The sequence below is a fragment of the Symphodus melops genome, assembly GCF_947650265.1.
Source record: "Symphodus melops genome assembly, chromosome: 21".
Classification (NCBI taxonomy): domain Eukaryota; kingdom Metazoa; phylum Chordata; class Actinopteri; order Labriformes; family Labridae; genus Symphodus; species Symphodus melops.
In genome coordinates this window covers 6,249,703-6,258,734 of record NC_136711.1, presented here as the reverse complement: position 1 = coordinate 6,258,734, position 9,032 = coordinate 6,249,703, and the positions used below count along the sequence as shown (strand labels likewise).

Genomic DNA, 9,032 nt, shown 5'->3' with positions numbered 1-9,032 from the left:
ACAGCAGGTTAACGCTGTCTTCAGGACAACAACCAACCTAATGTCAGGCTAATAGCGAGCGCTGAGGCGGCTTTTAAGCCTTCTGACTAACTACCACATGCAAGCACATGTCAAGCAGATCAGCTATGCACTTTAAGGCCTTTGCACACTGAGTCAGTTTCTTTTTATGAAACTGAAGCGCATTAAAAACTTTCAATCATGTATGCAAACAGCGATTCTAAAAACTTTCGTTCGTCATTGGGGTTTTTTCGGAAACAGGCTCAACTTTCTATCCATCACTGTGTGTGTGTATAGGTGTGTGTTTGGGTGTCTGTAGTGTCCCTACCTACCTCAAACACACTGCTAATCGCTGTTAAGGATCAACTGCTTCATGTAGGTGGTGTTCTTTGGAATGTGTGGTTCCAGTATAGAGAGCTGGGTACCAAACTGGACCTCTGACATCCTGAAATATGCCTGGAAGGTGTCAGGATCACTCTGCAGCTCCTTATCAATAAGAAACACAAGGTGAAACAAGACTATCTCCTTTCTTCCCTTACAGACACTGTTTATTTTTAATTTCATGTAAAACCTCAAAATCATCTTCTCTGCATGATAAGTAGCCCATTTCTGCACATAATTGGACTCTGTGTGTCTAGTCACAGATCTGGGGGAAAAAGAGGACTCAATGGCTTTATCCGCTACTTGTGTGTCGTTTTTCTGCTCTGGCTATTGATCCCTTTGGATTAATGGATTGTGTGGCCCCCAGTCCTAATTGGTTTATTATTACTTAATCACTAATGCCCACACACATCCTTCAATCACTTCCAACATTTCCTTGAAGTATGTGGAGAAGCCAATACTTAGGACTAATGATACATCCTCCCGCCTTTCTTTTATTCAAGCCTCACCACTAAATAATACATCTGTGATTCCAAGCTTGTATGTGGCATCCATCCATTACTAACAAGGGTGACATTATAAATATGGACATTTTCATGGCGAAGACTTTTGTTGTGTAACAGCAGGAAGTGGCTTTTCAGACACACAATCGCTCATTTATCTGTTGTAAATGTCAGCTTCAATCAACAGTCCTGGTGTCGTGTTGGTTTATATGGAACGTCTTTCTGATTGTTTGTCCACCAATCATGCCTCATGTTTCATAACTTTGCTTCAATTTCCTGTTACTACAGTTTCTTTATTTTTACTTCCACCTCCACATTTCTTTTTGAGGCTTACCTCATGTCCAATTACTCAGCTCTATACCTTATTCTGATACTCTTTTCAATAACAGAAGTGTTGGAATAGTCATCCAGGGCTGAGTCCTTTCATCTTCCTGTCTCATTATAGGGGTAGCCTTGTTTTCTTCTTGGACAGCAGCACTGTAGAAACTTCAGTTCGACTTGACTTGAGGATGTAGCTTAACTATGCAGGGTCCATTCTCTTCCCAGTTTGGGTCACATACTTCATTTTGCTGTCTAGCATTATGAGTTTAATAACACAGTTTCATTTGGAGGCTACAACCTGATTGCTTTTCTAAACCTCTCTGTCTCTTTTAAGAGCACTAAATATTCCACAAGCAGATAATACCTGCGTCTGCTGGTCATTACCACAGGGGAATGTGAGTCTTGTTTTGATGAAAGTAAGTCTGTGCTTTATCAAAGTGCCAGCAACTGCTCTCGAAAGAATGCTAATAAATATTATTTCCAGTTGTGTTATCACATTATCTTCTATACTATATTTAACTTGTAATCTTTAATGACTCATGATTTCTCCAAAGAGAACATAACTATGATACACTGCGCTGTTGCTATTACTGGCGATGAAAACCAAGTAATTACTACTGGTTATTTAACACTTTTATTAAAGAGGAGTTTCAGTTTGCCACACAATTTGTTGGCATTTTATATATCTTCATTTAGGGTTTAACATTGCTCTTATAGAGAGGTTTTGTGTTTCATTAAGGAAAACACATTATTTCAATTATTCATTAATGAGCGCAAGGAACTTTACAAACGTTTTTTTTTTTAAGATTTTATTTTTGGCCTTTTTGCCTTTATTATAGAGGCGGAAATCAGGGAGAGAGAGAGTGGGGAGAGACATGCAGGGAAAAGAGCCACAGGCCGGACGCGAACCTGGGCCGCCCGCGTGAGGACAGTAACCTCAATACATGGGGACGCGCGCACTGCCGCTGCGCCACCAGCGCTCACACAAAAGATTTTTAATGGGTATGATTACATTGTTAGATCTAGATATTTACACCTATAGCAAATCTAAAAAGAGCGTTTTTAGCTTTCTCATCAGAACAAGTCATGGCGCATCGAGCCAAGTCTTTAGAACTTGACATCATAGCTACCGTCTCATCTCTCAATGCCTAATGAACAGCACCACCAGTGGCCATATTTCTAAAAGTTTTTTCCTCTAAAGCCACAAAGAACTTGTCTTACAGGATGAAGTGTCTAGTTTCTGGCAAATTATGGGATTTAGTTGAAATCATACAGTGAATACAATTACATGAGCAATGTTCTCACTTTAATTTAGTCAGTTTTTCTCAATATTAAAATAAACTGACTCTATCCACTGTCCTTCTGTATCTCTAAATAAAGACAAAAATCCCTAAAATAAAGCTTAAAGGTTTAATTTTTTTTGTTTTTTAAAGGTCTTCTCTCCAAGCCCATCTGAATGAGTCTAAGAATTCCCCAAAACATGTCTGTGAGGTTTCTTATTAAAAATCTGCTGTGATCCACTGTTTGATCATGCCTATAAAGACTTCTATTTCAACCCTGCTCTGTACAGGCTGTTTAGAGCTAGAAGCAATTTTCCTATTACAACTAACAAGATTTAAAGAGTGTCCAATTCCCTTTATAATATAAAATACAAACTCTGAGTAAGCTACCTTCTGCAGGTCACACTAACCTTTCATGAGATTACTCATACTATTGCTGTCTGCTGCTGTACTTTGTTGTGCACTTTGTCAAAGCTTATCGCCATTTCTATGGAAAACATTGTACCATTATCTGTACTGGTCCTCCTCATAGAGTAAAAAAAAAGGCTTAAGAGGATCCCAGCTGACATGCACTGAGCATGAGAAGGGGTACAGGGGACAGGTCTCAAGTCAATTGCTGGGCTGACATTGGGAGTCACCCAACCTTTATGTTCACGCATACTGTCATTGTAGAGTCGTCGTTAAACATACCTCAGAAGTTCTTCCTTCCCTAACAAAAGAACTTTGTTGAAGGTAACAATCCTATTTATTTCATCCCAACAATTTGCTACACATTGTATCTTGTGATTTTTATTATCCCGCAAGACTGGAAATGTTTATTAACTGGCTGGCAGAATTAGCATTGCAAAACCTTTTTACTCAAAACTAATACCGACAACACGATGCAATCATACTTAGAAGCAAACCTTTTCTAAACTTAAAAAAAATAAGCTAATTTCAGCCAGGTCTGCTGCTCTGATCTACTTAAAAAGTTAATACTCTGAACCTACATGAATCATGGTATACCTTAGCTTCCCTACTTTTCTTTGGTGGTTTGTAATTTCTTTTTGGAACATTTTTTTTCTTGTTTCCAATTGAAGCTCCTATCTTTTTTTTTTTTTTACATTATTTTACTGTATTGATCCCTGAAGGGAAATTACACAATTTTTGTATTGAAAATGAGCAAAAGCACATGTGTAATTTAAATTAGAGTCAATGGAGGCCTCGGATGCTGGGTTTTGGCGACCAAGAAACATGTCATCAGTCTGTAACTTTAGACATGTAGAACTCCATTTTGATTGCTGATTATATATTTTACTCATCCATCAGTTTTCTTCTGCATATCCGAGTTTGTGTCATGGTGGTAGTAGGCGCAATAAGTCAACTCAGACTTCCCTCTCCCTGTTATACTGTGAGAAACAAGTAAGCCATCTCTGCACGTTTGTATTCTAAAGTAAAAAAAAAAACTAAAAAAACTTTTTGATCAGTTTTTCCCTCTAAAATGTGGATATGTCAGAGTGCTTTCCCAATGAATTTCTTAGATAAAAATAGCATTTTTTTATTGATCACATCTTCGTCTTTGTCAGCAGTGTACATGCAGCTCACATCCCAGTACGTCATCTGCATCAGAATAGGTTGTGACAACGTGGTGCATTCATTGTTGATGGGACTTGGGGGAGGCTGCCTTGCATGTTCTTCATTACCCTGTCAATGGACACTATCTTTACATAGAACAGTGTAAGAGTGGTGCATGTGTTTACTAAGGCCTCAAACAGATCCATTGCATGGTTTCAGGTTGGCCTGAAATAAATTCTGTGTCCCAGCTTGAATTCCCTTTTTGTGGAGCAGGTGAAGAGGTAGAAGGTCAACTTCTGGTGGTACTGAGTACAAGGTCCATGGCTGAGGAAATGGACGACTGTGACAACATGTAAGTGGTTCTTGACATGTAGGAAAGAATAGGGCTTAGATGTTTCCATGTTGGTGGCCTCTTTAGTCATGATGGCGAGATGGTGCTGAAGTAAAGTGGCTCTGGATCTGATCCTACAAACTCTGCCAAGAATTCTCTTTTGCATTCGGACTTTGGCTTGTGACAGTTTGCTTTTCCCCCTTTGTCACACGGCTCACATCTCTGATGTTAAAGGCTCTTCTTTTTTTTTTTCCTTTCCTGTCCTTACATCTTTCTTTATTGAGAGGAAGTATGGATTCCATCCTTCTGACTTCCATCGCCTTCAGGGGAAGCCAAGGATACTTCGGGCATATTTCTGCAGCCTGTATTTCTTTATGATCTTCCCGTGACCAAGTTACAGACGAGTCTTTCCTGAGTATTACCTGCTTGTTGAATGTGTTGAATTTGTTATCCAATCAGTGTGTCAAGGTAAAGGGATTTCCTTGCACTTGGAGTGTTTCTTTGCCTCGCTTATCTTACTGACGTTGCTCAAGACTCTGACCTCATCAGCACCCATTTGAATCCATTTTTAATAATGCTCTTTTTCTCTTTTTTTCAGCAGCTAACACCTCTCGTAGCTCTTTCACTTTGTCCTGGTGCTTCGTCCTAGCTTTCTTCAATTAATCTCACTGCTTAATCTTTTGTCTGCACATACAGATATTGTCACTAAACCATTTAACAGTCATTAAAAGGTTACACTAATCTATTTAGTTGTAAGTTTGTGGAACTATGATTTCATAATGTATTAAGTTCATTTTACTATGAAGTTAATACATTATCCCTATCCCTATATCCCTATTTTTACGTGTTCAGCAAAGTTCTGACATTCACCCAATAAAGTGATTTGGCAACGCCTCAGTACCCTCTATTGACCAAGCACCACTGGATAGAAATAATGACTAGTCTTCAAATCTTCAACTTTTTTCTTTGCCTTTATCAGTCTCTCTCTGGGTTTACTCAGCCTCCCTTAAATCTGACTGTTTCTCCAGCTGCTAAAACAGAAAAAAAGGGAAATATATAATCGCATTTTTAAATACATGTCTTTCTGATTTAGTGTGTGACAAAATGGAACATCCTGGCTTTGACACTATAGGCTGACAATAATAAGGCAATATGTTCAAATTAGATCTGCCTTTTGTTCTCATACAGGAAAAAGTATTCTGTCGATGGAAACAATCCTCCAACTCCATTTCATAACAATTTACATCTAAATTGATTCTCATTAGCTGGAACCGCAATGGTCTTTCTATAGCAAATTGGAGAAAATTTCACTGTAATCTCCTGAAACAGAATGATGTAGCTTTCATTATAATCTCAGTGTCCCAGGTCTTCTTTTCACCCCTTTTGTCGAGCCAGAGCCCCAAATTTAAAGCAGTCTCTGCTTTAAAATACACTCATTACAGAAACGGGCCTAGTTGAATATAAGCATTCAGATAGCCCAGGGGTTCATAAACTTTTCAGTTCAGGACCGCTACTGTCCCTGAACAACACAGTTGAGTTCAACTTCAAAAAACAAAAACAATTAAATAAATTATAGAGTCATTTATTGTAAGAAATGTAAGAAGCAGTAATTTCCATGTATACATGCATACATGTATATTTATCACTGAGGGGACATACAAAACTCAATAGACACAAGGGTGTTCATCTTTATCTGTGATGAATAGCAGACATGTTGCTGTCACCTGCAAACTTACATTTTAAAGGAAGAGTGTGTGACTTTTTCATCCAGTAGATGGCTCCATTGATCACCAGCAAATAACCAAAACAAACAACACTTTCTAAAGTTTCCCTTCTCCTCTAGCAGCACACCACCAACCCCTCCCCACTTGCCTTAGCACAAAGTAGTTATAATTAATAACCATTAAGCACAAGTGGCAGACAACATTGCCCTTTGCTCGAGGTGCAATTGCCTGTGGCCTGCGTTGTTGTGTTAGCAGGCTAATGCTAGCACACTTTGGTTAACACAGAACTACATATCGCTCATAAATTGACACGGAATGACAGCTATCAAAAGAGACTTACCTGACATCCTAATAGGCAGTGAGTAGGCTGTGTTATGTAAAAGGAACATACCAATGCAGAACAACATAACATATATTAATCTGCAAAAACTCAATATGAGAGAATAGCAAAAACAAAAAAGTATGAAAACCATATTGGAACACCATTCCATTGCACGACCCACACTACTGTTGTAATAAAGGTAAAATCTAGTCAAAACATCCTTGTCAAAATCACTGTTTACACTTATTATTAAACATGTATGGAAAGGGAATTTTTAGACTAGATCAATGGCCTCTTGCACAATAAGTCTTGCTATCATAACCATATCAAAAAATGGCAGCTCTGGTAGTTTTATAATCTCATTGCCCCCCAATTCCCTCTCACCTCTGGATGACTTTTGTTCCTTCTGTAGCATGCAGTCTTTCTTCTTTTACTGTTTCCAGATTTCCCCATGACTCTTCACAGACCAACAGGTTTCTGTGTCTGTGGGGACCTGAGCACTTGTGGTGGGAACTCACACAGCTCAAGACAGTTTCAAGCTTCCCCCTGAACTCTATCAATACTGTCCCATAAATAAATACACACAGACATGTACAGATTCACAGTTTCAAGAGTCCCAGAAATCCCAAGTCTAAGCAAAAAAAGTGGTATTTATTGTGAGAAATAGGAAAAAAGCTTAATGAAATGTACATTGTACTTTGTCTTTCAAATAAGATGTACTTTTTAAATAAGTTATCAACAAGATAAAAAAAAGAATTAGATATGCTTTATACACTGCTTTATATATTTTTGTTGGCTGAATGACCTGCAGATGCAGTTTTTCTGACTTTAAAGAACTAAAATTGACAGCAATTAATTAGTTTTTTTAAAAATGATTGTAAAGTAACTATATAATAACTAAAATATATGTAATGGTGTTGTAATTGCACCATGTTATATCACCATCTTTCATGCTCACTAAAATAAAAAAAAGTTTATATCACCTGACTCAAACAATTTGTACACAATTAACATAACTGAACTTTCAAAGGGTTCCATGTAACTTTCAAACATGCTGTGTTTGCAGTGACACCACAGGCCGTTAGATGAACTGCACCAGTAAACTGTTGCTCATTCTCACTGGTTTGTTATACGAAAACAAATGAGCATCAGCCGCAAAACACTGGATATTTACTGTCATTATGTTTACAGAGGAGGTAAGTGGACATACTCACGTGAAAGTTTATAGATTGAAATGTTGCATGTTTGAGACTACTAAATCATATTAGACTCGAACGCTGACACCACATCAAAAAGAAGCATTGATGTGCAGCAGATGAGGAGAATATGACAGTTTCACGACTGATTCAATTAGTTTATAAAGCCTAATAATCTTTCCATTGAGCACAGCATTGGACACATTTATTGTCTTTCCAAGATACAATGACTGCTAACTTAGTTAGCCAACATAAGCTGAGCTGCTTTATCAATTATCAACTAATGTAGCTCATACCACGGCTCAGATATATTTACAAGGTTGCCTTTGCAGTAAACATATTTATTTACTCTGTGTTTACAGAACAGGTTATGCCGCTGAGTCTTTTTACTGTGCTGGAGTATTATATTCTTTTTTTATGACGGAAAATAAGTGATACCAACAGGATCCGACAGGGTGTATAAGCAGGAGTGCCCACATGGAACTGCACTGTCTGGATGAAGGCATCTTTAGTTTGGATCAACGGACATAAATGACATTCTTGCACTGCGTGACAGCCAGGACCCAGGGCCAGACAATAGAGCGCATCGCTATCCTGCTTACTGCTAGTTTACCATCTGGCAGCATGGGCGTCTGGGATCAGGAAACCATGCAGTGTTCCAGAGTTGCTGTTTGTCGTAGCAGAGACAAATACTAAGACCCTTTTGCTCACTATGTAGGTTATAAGGAAGAAAACATTCACCGGAGCACTTTGCTACCTGAGAAAGAAAACAAATGTTTTGTTATAGAAATATTTATTTTTTAGTGTCTTATCTTTCCTGTGTTTTTTCTCCTTTTTTTCCACAAGTTATTTAAAAATGTATACAGGTTTGTACTGAAAATATTTAAAAATAAACAGACTTTTAAACCACAAAGTCTCCTCCTCACACCTGTTTTTGTTGACAGATTTAGGTTCTGGAGTGACAGAGTATTAGCCTCTAAATCATTGTTTACAAACCCAGTCTTCAAATGTACTTCTGTTCAAGCTCTATTCTTGCAGACAAAGGCCAATCCAAGTTAGAGTTTGATGCTGATTGGTTGAACAGCAGGAAGTACCTGAACAGAGAGCTCAGGTGTGTAGGAGAAGAGCTGGAAACTACGAAAGGATTTTTTTCCGTATAAACTTTGGCTTTTCAAAACGCGACTACCAAAAAATTAAATTTAACAAAGTGGGACTTACAAAACTTCACCTTTCTGGTTGACATGCACTGGTCGGTGGTTATGGTGATGTAATTAAGTGCAGAGAGAAGGATCCTTGCTTCAGAAACAGGAGTTCTGAAAGCACTCCAGATAAGAAGTAAACTAAACTGAACTAAAATGCACAGAAAAAAAATTAACTTCTTCAAATCCTTCAGCCTCCGTTTGTTGAGGACAACCTTGTGAAG

The 9,032-nt window shown here is 38.1% G+C and overlaps 1 long non-coding RNA gene across 2 annotated transcripts; it reads left to right on the top strand.

Moving 5' to 3' along the window:
- The first annotated feature begins 7,540 nt into the window (after window positions 1-7,540).
- LOC306817285 lies at window positions 7,541-8,522 on the top strand. Of its 2 annotated transcripts, none has more exons than XR_013778010.1 (2): window positions 7,541-7,609; window positions 8,054-8,522. It is a non-coding gene; the product is annotated as an uncharacterized lncRNA (long non-coding RNA). The 2 variants fall into 2 exon arrangements; XR_013778011.1 differs by having other exon boundaries at window positions 7,972-8,522.
- The last annotated feature ends 510 nt before the right edge of the window (window positions 8,523-9,032 follow it).